Here is a 13,560-nt window from a genome sequence, read left to right as displayed (position 1 = left end):
CTCCTTTATAAGGACAACTGCCTCTTCTTCTTCCTCTTCTCGCATTCCCCAACCTTCGCGCACAGTGCTCCTCGCCTCTGCGCCTTCGCCGCTCTCCATCCGCCGTCGCTCGCTTGAGCTCCGTCGCCAGGCGAACTCACGCCGCGCTTCCGCCGGACCTCATCGTGCGGGAATCTTCTGCAGCATCTTCTACGAGCGCGCTGCATTCTTGCTTCTTCGTGACCTTCTTCGCCTCGCCGTCGACGGTGCTCGTCGGCGACCGCAGGTCCGCTCCTTCGCCGGTGAACGTCTTCCTCAGCGACTGCGCCGCCCAAGGTTGGTAGCAATCTTACTTTGCTCGCCATCTGCTTGCTTTTCAGATCTTGGGTCTACGGTGTTCTTATTTCCTCTTTTTCTTTGGTTTTCTTCTTACTCGTAGATCTTCACGCGGGGTTCAAGTGTGGGATTTCTGTTTTTTCGCCTACCCATCCAATGTCTGACGAGGAATCTTCCTCCGCATCTTCTTCTTCCCTTTCCGTTAAGCGTCGTAGACAATCTCTCGGTGAATCCACGGCTTCAGATCCGATGGACACCGATTCCGGCAACCAGCAGGAATCCGGTAGCCACCAAGAGTCCGGTGGCCACTTAGAATCCGGTAGCTTTAGCCAAGCATCCGGTAGCCATCTTGAAGCGAGTAGCTCTGGCGAAGCATCTAGTAGCTCCAGCCAATCATCCGGCGCGGAGCCTTCCCCAATCACCCGCGGAGCCTGGATGGGCTCCAATGTCACTGAATATGAGATCGATTGGTTATACCGGTCCCGCAGGATTCCGGAAGGAGTAATCTGCCAGATTCCCGGTGACGAAATCGAACCGGACCCCGAGCCCGGTGAACATGTTGTTTTTCTTGCTCACTTTGAGCGTGGCTTCGGCCTTCCTGCCTCTCCTTTTTTCCGGGAGTTCTTAGATTTTTACAAACTCCAACCTCACCACCTTCCTGGCAATGCCATTTTCTACCTTTCTTGCTATGCCACCTTCATGGAGGCCTACATCGGCATTCGTCCCACTCGTGAGACGTTTGCCCGCTTCTTTTGTCTGCGGATTAATTCTGTCCAGGGCAAGGAAATCCCCAAGCCCAAGCCGCCTGTGGAGTGCGGATCTTGCATCGTTGGCTCCCGCCAAGGGAGCACTTTCCTTAAGTTTGCCGGCCTCGAGTCCTGCCGCGCTTGGCAAGGAACCTTTTTCTATGTGAAGAACGACGGCCGTGCCAATCTTATTGATCTTCCTCCGTTCCAAGCTGGGCCTCCTAGTAGAACCAATTGGAGCTACAACCGGAAGACGGATCATGCCGAAACCAACCGGGTGGTACGCTTCTTGGCTTCTTTGAAGAAGGAGACCAACATCTGCTCGGATGATATCATCCACACCTTTATCTCGCGCCGGGTACTTCCTCTGAAGCGCCGTGTGCATAGGATGAGCGAGATGTACGGCCCTGGCGATCCTACCAAGATCACAGGCCGTCCTCTTAGCAAGAAGGATGTTGTTCGCAAGGCTAAGCAGATTTGCCAAACTGCCATGCCATTTGAATGGGAATGGGGCCTCCTTCCCCTCAGCACTACTAACCCTCCGACCCAAGAAGTAAGAGATTCCGCAGTTGGGGTAGTTTTTGCCGGTAACTTTCTGCTCTTGTTAACCTTCTTTTTTGCGTTTCAGGCCAAGGACCGCTTCCCCCTCATCCAAGCAGAGCGACGCGGGATCTGCGTGAAGTGCGCCCTCGATTCCTTCGACCCAGATCCCTACATTTTTTGGAAAGATCTGAAGATGGGCAAGACTCCGGCTGCGCGCCTTGGTCGGTCTCTGCCGGAGCCAACCGGGTCCTCCGATGACCTGACCATGCTTGAGGTATTTTCCTTTCCGGTTTCTTATACTTTTCCGCTATCGCCTTCTTGCGAATTTTTCCTTAGCTATGCTCAATTTACAGATCCACGAGCGCACGCCGCCCCTGCGCGCTGAGGCCGGCCAGGAGTTTGTGGACAAACTCATGGCCCAAGGCCAAAAGAACAAGCTGCCGACATCCGATGCCGGTCCCAGCCAGGCTCCTCCCTCCAAGCGCTTCCGGACTGAGCCCTTGGGGGAGAAGGAAGTGGGCGTGCGCCGCTACGGGCGCAAGCTGATGCCGACTGCCTCCGGGTGAGTTTCTTATTTTCTTGCCTCATTTCGCCAAGTTCTTTTTCCGGTTGCTTTTTTCCAACTATCCTTCTTTCTTTCTTTCAGCCCCGCGCTCAAGCTTGGCCCAAGGCCATCGGGCTCTGAAGGTTCCGCAAGGACCTCAACCCCTCCTCCTCGCTCAAGCCCGGCACCATCTGGTGCCGGCAACACCTCTGCCTCCCTTTCGGGGGGCACAACAAATTCGGGGCGTGCGGCCCCTTCATCATCAGATCACCGCACGGAGGAGGATCTTTCCTTTCTCCCCGAGAACCAGGACACCGATGCTAGCAACATCGGCGCCGAAGAAGAAGAAGCTGCCGGGCGGGCGGAGCCTTCGGCTCCTCCCGTCCTTGAAAAGATGAAAACTTCCGCGCCGGAATCTTCCGCGCCGGAAGGCTCCAACCTGGGTGACGCGCCTAGCGCTCCCCCTTCTCCACGAACCATTCTCATGCCACCTCCAGATGCCCCTCGCACCAAGCCCTCCAGGGCTGCTCCAACCGCGCCGCCGCCCAAGACCTCCAAGCTGATCAAGGGGAAGGCGACGGCCTCCAGCGCCCCTTCCGGCGGCCAGCAGCCCCTGGTGCTGCACGTCGCCAAGGCCGCCAAGGATACCACCGCGAAGGCCACCAGCCTCCTTGGCCGTATTACTGAGTTCCAGCGCAAAGGCCGGGACCTGGGGCATCTTCTGCCCTACGCCCAAAAGTGGAACGCCGCGGACATGACTCCGGCGACCCGCGGTTTGGGCAAGGACAGGCTGCCGGCGCCTGACCCTGTTGGGGACCGGTCTTCCGAGGAGCACTTCATGCGGCTTCGCAGCGCCGTGAAGGAGCTCGACAGCGCATGGTACGATGCCACGAACAACTTGATGGTACGCTTTACTGACTGTTTTCAACTTTTACCGGTTTCCTTGCTTCCGGATTTTTTCTTTAGTTTCATGCCGGTTTCTCTCTTGTCTATCTTCCCAGTCCCCGAGTTTTGTGGTGAGAGCGCAGCTTTTAGCACAAAACTTTAACTTAAAAACTTAGCGCGAAACCGGCACTACCAGTCCCCGAGTTTTGTGGTGAGAGCGCAGCTTTTAGCACAAAACTTTAACTTAAAAACTTAGCGCGAAACCGGCACTGCCAGTCCCCGAGTTTCGGGTTAAGAACTCTTGTTCTTAGCGCAAAACTTAACTTAGAAACGCGCGAAACCGGCACTGCCAGTCCCCGAGTTTCGGGTTAAGAACTCTGTTCTTAGCGCAAAACTTAACTTAGAAACGTGCGAAACCGGCACTGCCAGTCCCCGAGTTTCGGGCTAAGAACTCTGTTCTGAGCGCAAAACTTAACTTAGAAACGCGCGAAACCGGCACTGCCAGTCCCCGAGTTTCGGGTTAAGAACTCTGTTCTTAGCGCAAAACTTAACTTAGCTCTTTTTCTTGAGCAGCTCACGGCTGACGCTCGGAAGGCCCTCTTTGAGGAGCTCCTATGGGAACACCGGGACCTTGCTGAGGCACACGACAAGTGCCAAGGTAATTTTGTACCACCGGCATCTTTTTACCGGAAACCTTTTTTCCTTCTAACACTTATAATCTTTGCTTAACAGTGATCCCGGAAGCTTCCATCGAGGCTCTCAAGGAGCAGCTCGCTGCCGCCCAACGTACAACTCTTTCCCTTCTTTTGGTAACTTGGTTTTCTTTGCATCTTTACCAGCACAATCTTGTTAACATCTTCTTTTCCGGGTTGCAGGGGAGAAGGACCAGCTCATCCGGCGGCATCAGGAAGAGCTGAGCGCCCAGAAAACCAGCTACCAGGAGCTCAAGTCCCAGCTCATCCAGTTGGGGCTTGATCATGCCAAGGCCCTCAAAGCCGCTGAAGCTGATGCAGCGGCCAAGATGGATGAGGCGCTGGAAGATGCCGGCAACGCCAACTCGGTGTTGCTAGCTGAGCTGGAGGAGCTGGCCAAGGCCCAGAAGGTTGCCGAGGGGAAAGCTGCGCGGCTGGAGGAGGAGCAGAAGGAGTGCAACAGGATGGTGCTGCAAACCGACACGCTTGCCTATCGTAAGTCCTTTGCCTTTGCGCTTTCTTACTACTGCCCGCAAGCCTTTTTTCTTCCGACCGCATTTTCTTCCAGTTGCATTTTCTTCCGGTTGCATTTTCTTCCGGATTCCTTTCCTTAGCCTCTTTCTTCCTTTGCACAGGCCTCTTTCCGGACTCTCAGAAGTATGCTGTCAAGAAGGTTGACGAGCGCCGCACCGCCCAGGGCCAAGCGAATCTTGCCGTGCCATGGACGCCCTATGACCATCTGGTCGCGCTGAACGCGCGGGTGTCTCACATGCGCGCGATAGATCGCAACTTATCTGACATTCCTGATGTAGCTACCCAACTCTTCAGGACTCTATGGCCTGGCGAGGAGGTGCCGGACACTTTCTCCCTCATCAGCGATCGTCTCAAGGGCGCCGGCAAGAGGATCCGCGAGTGGCAGTGCTCTGCTGCCCGTGCTGGAGCTGACTCTGCCCTCCGCGTCGCTTGCTCCTGGTACCCGGAGCTGAACCTGGATGCCCTTATCGGAGTGCGCGAAGGCGCGGAAACCGATCTGGACCCGATTCTCACCGCTAAGCGGCAGGATTGTGCGTACCACATCGCGGAGTACGCCGACATGCGCACCTTCATCCCTCCCCCTCCTGACGTCAAAGATTATCTTGATGAGGAGGAGGATGAAGCCGAGGAGAAGCCTCTGGACGACGCTGGTGCTGGCGACGCCCCTCCTGAAGCCCCCGCTGCCTGATTACCTGCCTTAAGATTTACCCTTGTCATGCTGTCTAGTCCTGCGTGCTTTAAAACAATGTCCTGTTAAATTCTGCCCCGGTATGCCGGGGCTTATGATGTAAAACCTTAAGTCCGCTTGTGGTTGCCGTACAACATTTTATGCCGGTAAGTTATACCGGTTGCTAATTATCTTAAGTTTGTCTTAGCATATTTGTTTCTGGGTTTGCTTTTATCCTGTACTGCAAAGATTTCCAAATTGCTTCCGCATCCAATTCGATGCACACTTGGTTCTTTTGCCTTGGCTCTGCCTGCCTTCTCTGGGCATTCTTTGGCGTATGAGCACAAGGTTCTTTCACCAAACAAGCATTTTCTTGAACTTAGAAATAACTTCGAAATTTTGCAAAAAACCGGTTCAACCGGGGTTAGTTAAATTTTCCGGATTGTTCTTTCCTGCTCTCCCTCTTCGCAGTTCATGTGCTTATCTCCTACCGGTTTATCTTGCTTGCCATGAAGCCGGGTTGCGGACGGCAGCAAAGTCGAAGACTCCGGTAGGATTTAGCACACTACTAAACCGGAAAGAAAAAACATTCAATAAGCAACCGGTAAACTGAAAAAATAAACAAGTTACATGCAACTTAAGTTGGGGTAGTATCCGAGATTCATTCAAGGTCCCGGCATCTTTTATTCATAGCATGTAAGGTACAAAAAGGAACTTCTTACACCACAACTTCAAGAGTAGAAAGGACGCAACAGAGCTACGTTCCATGGACGCTTGCTTTCCTCTCCGGACCTGTCCGCCTTTCCTTTTTTCCACTCTTGTGCATCGATTAAGTAGTATGCATCATTGTGAAGCACCTTGCTTACAATGAAGGGACCTTCCCATGGTGGTAAGAGCTTATGCCGGCCTTCAGTGCGCTGCACTAGGCGTAGCACCAGATCTCCTTCCCGGAAAACTCTCGGGTTAACCTTCCGGCTATGATAGCGTCTGAGGTTTTGCTGGTAAATGGCTGTTCTTGCCAAAGCCAGCTCTCTTGCTTCTTCTAGCAAGTCCACATCATTTTCTCTGGCCTCTTTGACCTCTTGCTCAGTATAGAGCTGTACCCTTGGTGAATCATGAATGATGTCGCTTGGTATGGATCGTCGCTCCATAAACCATAAAGAACGGAGTGTATCCGGTAGACCGGTTTGGAGTTGTTCTTATACTCCACAGTACTGACGGTAGCTCATCGAGCCAACATCCCGGTGACTTTTCCACTGCATCAATGAGTCTAGGTTTGATACCAGAAAGTACCAAAGCATTCATTCTTTCCACTTGGCCATTGCCTTGTGGGTGTGCCACTGAGCACAAATCCAACCGGATGTTGTTGTCCTCACAGAACCTTTTGAACTCACCTTGAGCAAAGTTGGTTCCATTGTCAGTGATGATGCTGTGCGGGTATCCATACCGCAAAATGACATCTTTTAAGAACTTTACCGCTGTATGCCCATCACACTTCGCGATAGGTTTCACTTCTAGCCATTTGGTGAATTTATCCACCATGACCAAGATGTGAGTCATGCTGCTTCTTGCAGTTTTGAATGGGCCAACCATATCGAGGCACCAAACGGCAAACGGCCATGTCAATGGTATTGTCTTCAAACCAGACGCTGGGGTATGATTTTGCTTGGCGTACCTCTGGCACCCGTTGCATTTTCTTACCAAATCCTCAGCGTTTTCCAAAGCAGTGGGCCAATAAAACCCATGCCGGAATACTTTTGCTACCAGCGCCCTTGATGAAGCATGATGCCCACATTCTCCTTGGTGAATCTCCTCAAGCATTTCTTTCCCTTCTTCCGGTTCCACACATCTTTGAAGGACACCGGTAACGCTTCTCTTGTACACCTCGCCATTGATGAATGTATATGCTTTGGACCTTCTTTGTATCCTCCTTGATTCATTTTCGTCATTCGGCAAGGTGCCGTTGATCAGGAATTCCTTAATAGGTTTAACCCACGACGGTGTCTCTCGAACCAAAAACACCGGTGCATCTATCTCCATGCTATCTACCAGCATCATTTCTTCCGGTATGGGTACAGCAGTCCCCGAGCTTGCCGGAGCAGTCCCCGAGTTTACCGGTGCAGTCCCTGGGTTTCCTTCATCAATATCCATGGGTACTACATGCGATTCCGGTACAAAAATCGATTCCGATTCCGGGCTTGGTTTGATCGATGGCGCTCTTAAGTGAGCCAAAGCTATTCCGGGAGGAATTTCTTGCCTGGATGAGCCCAGCTTGGACAAAGCATCTGCGGCTTCATTTTCCGCGCGCGACACATGGTGAAACTCACACCCTTCGAAGAATCCGGCAATTTTTTGCACGTGAAACCGGTACGAGGCCATGTTGGCATCTTTTGCATCCCAATCTCCAGAACACTGCTGTACCACAAGATCTGAATCTCCGTAGCAAATGATCCGGTGCGCACCGATTTCTTTTGCGACCTTTAATCCATGGATCAGGGCCTCATATTCAGCGACATTATTCGATGCCCTGAAATGCACTTGCAAAACATACCGGAGGTGATCCCCTTTTGGCGAGGTAAGCACCACACCAACACCTAGGCCCTCTTTGAGTTTGGACCCATCAAAGTGCATTTTCCAGTACGCTATCCTCTGATCTGGCGGTTTGTATTGCATCTCCGCCCAATCGACGAGGAAGTCAGCCAAAGCCTGTGATTTTATGGCATCTCTTCTTTCATATACCGGCACGTATGGTGATATCTGGATTGCCCACTTTGCAATCCTTCCACTAGCGTCCTTGTTGCACATGATATCGGAGATCGGTGCTTCACTCACCACTTTCATGGGGTGCTCCTCAAAGTAATGCTTGAGTTTTGTGGCGGCCATGTACACGCCATAAGTCATTTTTTGGAAGTGAGGGTAATTTTGTTTTGAGAGGGAGAGCACCTCGCTCAGGTAGTATACCGGCCTCTGGACGGTTTTTTCTTCCTCTTCTCTTTCAACCACAACCACTACGCTCACAACCCGGTTTGTTGCCGCTATGTATAATAGCATAGGCTCTCTTTCTAGAGGTGAAGCCAGTATGGGTGCTGTGGCCAGCATTGCTTTCAGTTCTTTAAACGCTGCGTCTGCTTGAGGGGTCCAGACGAACTTGTCGGATTTTTTCATCAGAGCATAGAGTGGCAGAGCTTTTTCTCCCAACCTGCTTACGAACCGGCTTAGCGATGCCAAGCTTTCGGTAAATTTTTGCACATCTTTTAGCTCTCGTGGGATAGTCATTCTTTCTATTGCCCGGATTTTTACCGGATTGACTTCTATGCCCCGGCTTGACACCAGGAAACCGAGCAGCTTGCCGGCAGGGACACCGAAGGTGCATTTTGCCGGATTAAGTTTCATCCGGAACCATCTTAGGTTATCGAATGTTTGCCGGATGTCATCAATTAAGGTGTTCTTTACCTTAGTTTTTATCACAATGTCGTCTACATAGACTTGCACATTCTTTCCAATTTGATCGAACAAGCATTTTTGCATACAGCGCTGGTACGTTGCACCAGCGTTGCGCAAACCAAAAGGCATAGTGACATAGCAATAAGCCCCGTGCGGGGTAATGAACGCAGTTTTTATTTGATCTTCCTTTTTCAAGGGAATTTGGTGGAAACCGGAATAGGCATCCAGGAAGGACAACAACTCACACCCAGCAGTTGAATCAATCACTTGATCGATCCGTGGCAAAGGAAAAGGGTCTCTCGGGCAAGCCTTGTTTAGGTTAGTGTAGTCGATGCACATGCGCCACACCTTCGGAGCTTTTGCCTCCAGGTTCTCATCTTTTTTCTTCCCGACCATTACCGGATTGGCCAGCCACTCTGTGTGCGTGACCTCCACAATGAATCCGGCAACAAGCAGTTTGGTTACCTCTTCTCCTATGATTTTCCTTCTATCTTCAGCGAACCGGCGCAAGGGTTGTCGCACCGGCTTGGCATCCTTCCGGACGTTTAAAGAGTGCTCAGCCAGCTCCCTCGGAACACCTACCAAATCATCAGTTGACCAGGCAAAGATATTCCGATTCTCACGGAGGAAGCTGACGAGCGCGCTTTCCTATGCTTGATCAAGTCCTGCACCGATGCGAACGGTGCGCTCTGGGTAAGCCGGATCCAGCACAATGTCCTTTGTTTCATTCGTCGGCTTGAATGCCGGTGAGCCCAAGTTTCCACTCATTGCCGCTAAGCTCAACTGTGAGGACTGAGCCAGCGCAACCGCTGTTTGCATCCTTTTCTTTTCCTCCGCGATCACCAGCGATTCCGCTAGGTTTGATCCGGCAGATGCAGTTTCCAGTGAGACTTTGTAGTTCCCCACCACAGTCAAGGGTCCACGAGGTGCCGGCATCTTCATCTTGAGGTAAGCCGTATGAGTGGTAGCCATGAAAGCTGCCAATGCTGGTCTTCCCAACAACGCATGGTAAGGACTGTCTAGATCCACCACCTCAAACTCAACATTTTCAACCCGGCAATTATCACGTCCTCCGAATGCTACGTCCACCCGAACTTTTCCTATCGGGGCACAGGACAAGCCCGGAACGATTCCGTGGAACGTTGTACGCGTTGGCTGAAGCATGTTTTCTGTTATGCCCAGCGTATGCATGGTATGCTTGTACATGGTGTTTATGCTGCTGCCGTTATCTATCAGCACCTTGCTGAACTTTACTCGAGTTTGTGGCCCTTTCATGATTGGGTCCACAACAAGAGCGTATCCACCCGGATTCGGCATGATCTTAGGGTGACCCTTAAATGACCAGGTAATTTCCTGATCTGACCACAGCATGTACTTGGGGATTGCCGGCATCACGGCATTGACCTCCATGGAGCGGCGGTGTACACTTTGCCTGTCTGTTGGCTCAGTGACAAAGACAACACAGCACATATGCGGGCCCTCGTAAACATTCCGGCCTAAAGGTGCCGGTGGAGGTGGTTGATCATCATTTTGCTCCACCCGATTAACTTGCTGGTACTGCTGCCGGTTTGGCTGCACCGGTAAGGCGTTTGCCCCGGTAAGTGGCGGTGGTGGCGGTAACTGTTGTTGCCGCGGCATGTCTTGTGGTGGTTGTGCATCTTTTACCGTTCCCTTTTGCATCAAGTACTTGGTCCAGGTACAATCCTTCGTCAGATGGTTTGACGGGTGTGCCGGATTTGGTGTATGCCACCGGCAAGGTTGGTCCATGGCAGCTTCCATGGTGTACTTTGCGGGTTCTTGCCAGTTTCTTTTCTGGACCCAGGGTTTCTTTTCCACCCATTGTTTCTTAGGACCTGCCCACGGCTGCGATCCGGTTCTTTGCCTCTGACTGCCGCTGGCCTCAGAGTTTTCCTGTACAGCAGCAACTTGCTGCGGACCGTACCTTCGATCCGGAAAATCTTCTCTTCTTTTGTTATTCCGGTTATCCCGGTGTTGTTCGTGGCGCAGCTGTTCCGGCTCAGGTTGCACTGCCGGCTGCGTTGGGTCTCCCAACGCATAGCTATCCGCCACACGTATCATCTCTGCCAACGTTGTCGGCATGTTCCGCTGCAGCTTTTGCCACAGCGGTGAACCTCTTCTGCACCCACTGCTAAACCAAGCAATGGCCTGTGCCTCGATTACCCCTTCACAGGAGTTCCTTGTAGTGTTCCACCGGGCCAGATAATCCCGGTCTGTTTCGTTTGCGCGCTGTATGCACAGAGCGAGTTGCTGCGGCCTGTTTGGCCTTTGATAGGTGCTGCTGAAATTGCTCACAAAAGCCTCCTCAAAATCCAGCCAGCCATTTATGCTTCCTGCCGGCAAGTTGTTTAGCCAGATTCTTGCCGGTCCAACCAAAAACGATGGTATGATCCTCACGGCCCAGCGCCGATTTCCTCCTCCTGCTACGGTTCCTCCACCGCCTGCGACGTATACCGCGGTCACGTAATCCGCGAGCCAGTCTTCCGGCTTTGTAGTGCCATCGTATGTTTTTGTGTCACGGGGCAACATAAAGTTGCGCACTGGTGGTTTTTCTTTCATGATCCTTGGGCCAAAGCACTTTGGGCCTGGGGGACCTTCCTCCTCGATCATTTCTGACAAGTACACTCTATCCAGACGGTGCCTCGCATCCCGTTCCGGTAAGTATCTCTCTCCCACGCGTTCTCCCAATGGGTTCCGGAAAGCTACCGGTCTTGCAGAATCAGCTTCATCATAACATTCCGGTACCGCGGCCCTTGCCTGTCGGTACCTCGGGGGATCTATTTCCTCCTCATCATACGCTGCCCTTGCAGCTCGATAATTTTGCCCGGTTTCGTATCTACCGGCATGATTGTTTCCGGCATAGCCTCCTCTGGCGTAGCCTCGTTCTGCCCCTTGGCTTTTTCTACCGGCATCATGTTGCCCGGCTTGTTGTTTTCCGGCAAGAACCGGATCGTACACAGTCATCTGCTGTGCGTTCATCTCTTTCTCTCTTCTTCTGTCCGGATGGGGGGACGATGCCTGCCCATGGGACTTGCTTCCGGCATTCTTTGTTGAACGCGCGGATTTCGAGGCCACGGCCTTGTTTAGCTTAGCCAGCTGCTCAGCATTCTGCTGCTCAATAGTTTCCAGCAGCTCTCTAACACGCTCTTGCTGCTTTGCCAAAGCATCTCCGGAAAGTGACTCGCATAATTCTACTGCAGCTTTAGCAGCTTTTATAGTTTTATCCGGGCTACTGTACTTAGGTTTTTCCACGATGCTAACAGATGCAGAGGTACTTTTGCCGGCATGAATCTCTTTGCGCAAATCCTGATCTAGGTTGCGAGCTTTCAGCCGGTTCTCCGGTATCCTAGCAGCATGCGCGCTAACAGAAGCAAAGCCATGGGCAGCGTTATACTCACGTAGGGTTAGGTTTAGCTCACGCTGCGCCTGGATGATGTCCTTGCCGCTCTCGAGCACCTTTTGGCGCTGCGCCTCCAGCTCCGCCTGAGCCGCTGCCGGGTCGATGTTCTGCGCGATGGGGGTGGCGAGGACGTTCATCGCCGCTTGGAGCGGTGTCTCCGGTGGTGCGGATGACGCTCCCGCTGCGCCTGCGTCGCGCTCCAGCGGTGGCTTGGCCGCACGGGTCGAAGCCGCATGACCAGCACCTTCACCCACAGCTTCTTTTCCTGCACCAACCACGCCGGTCATCATTACCTCGACGCTGCCGGTGGCGCGGCCAGCACAGAGCCATCTTGGCGGGTCCGGTGCCACCAGCACCGGCGAGAGGCGCTGGCGCACGGGGACGGTGCCGAAGTAGACGCGGTGGCTGCCAAACTCGATGATGCGGCCGTTCTTGGGGAAGATGCCGCCGTTGGCGAAGCAGCCCGCGTTGTCGTTGATGAAGTCCATGGCGTAGATGCGCTGCACGAGCGCGGACACCGTACGCTCGCCGGCGACCTCGAGGATGCCCGCTCGAATGTGAACTCCTTCAAGCGCCACTTCATGCCCCACGGTGGGCGCCAACTGTCATCGTGGTGAACAGACAGATGCCATAGGATGGCTTAGATTGGGGCCGAATGGACGCTAGAGGATTCGGGGGAGGGTTTGTGATCTGATGGGACGAACTTCCGGATGGTTTCCTCAAGAACTTGGCCAGGGCCAGAGGTTGAAGAAGAAAGACACAAGGAGGAACTCGCTTCTAGATCACATTCTTCATTGATTCTCACAGGTTACAGGTTTGTGCTTCGTGCCTTGCTACTTCGTGCGTGTGCCCGTAAGGAGGGCTGCCCCCTCTCCTTATATAGGGGAGAGGGTGGCTTACAGTGCAAGAAACCCTAATGGCATCTTTGACTGGACAAACTACTTTACAAAGCTACTTTAATCATAGATGACGCCGGGGTCCTCTTTAATCAGGAACGCTGACGTCCACCGGCTTCTTTCAGCGTCACCTCTCTCTTTGGCGCCAGGGCTCTGATTAAAGCCACTTTTCTTAGCTCATCCTTGTCTTCTTGCTCTGAAGAGAATCTTTGACCAGTCCTGCCGACAGGCCCTTCACTCCGGTATCTTCCTTACCGGGTTCTGGCATACCCCCTTGGGGATGCCGGCTTGGCTTCACTTAGCCCAAACTCCTACCTTTGTTACCGGTAAGAATACTAAACCGGTATCTCGATGGCTCAAACCATCCGGTTTGGCATGCCTTTGGCATACCGGGGGTTATCCCCCCAACAGTGAGGCCTTCCTTCGTGGTATGGCCGCCTAGTCTCTTGTGTGAGACTAGCACCTCCTCAACGCAGACATACCTCCTTTAGTGGAGGGAACTGCGGGAAACAAACCTCGACTCGCCTCGCGCCCCTCCGGTTGTCTCGCTCCTCTCTCTTACTATCTTGTTGATTCCTTTACTTGTTGCACATGCTCTAGCTTCATTGTAGGAACACCGCTATAGCAAAAGTTACTACCTTTACCTTCCGTTGCGCTAAAACTTGAAAAAGGTTAAAACTTGCCGTAGCGCCATTCACCCCCCCTCTTGTTCGCTACAATCCGTTCAAGTGGTATCAGAGCAAGGTTTTCTTGCTCGGGCTTTACCGCCTAAGAAATGGCCGAACAAGAGGTGGTTGTGAATGGAGCCCTTTCCCGTGAGCAATCATCTCCATCATCAAGTGCCGATAATACTCCGGCTACTTTGTATGACCTCAA

This window comes from Lolium perenne, chromosome 5 (assembly GCF_019359855.2).
Source record: "Lolium perenne isolate Kyuss_39 chromosome 5, Kyuss_2.0, whole genome shotgun sequence".
NCBI classification, from domain to species: Eukaryota; Viridiplantae; Streptophyta; class Magnoliopsida; order Poales; family Poaceae; genus Lolium; species Lolium perenne.
The sequence above is the reverse complement of the archived record's forward strand: the minus strand, read 5'-3'. Positions refer to the sequence as shown.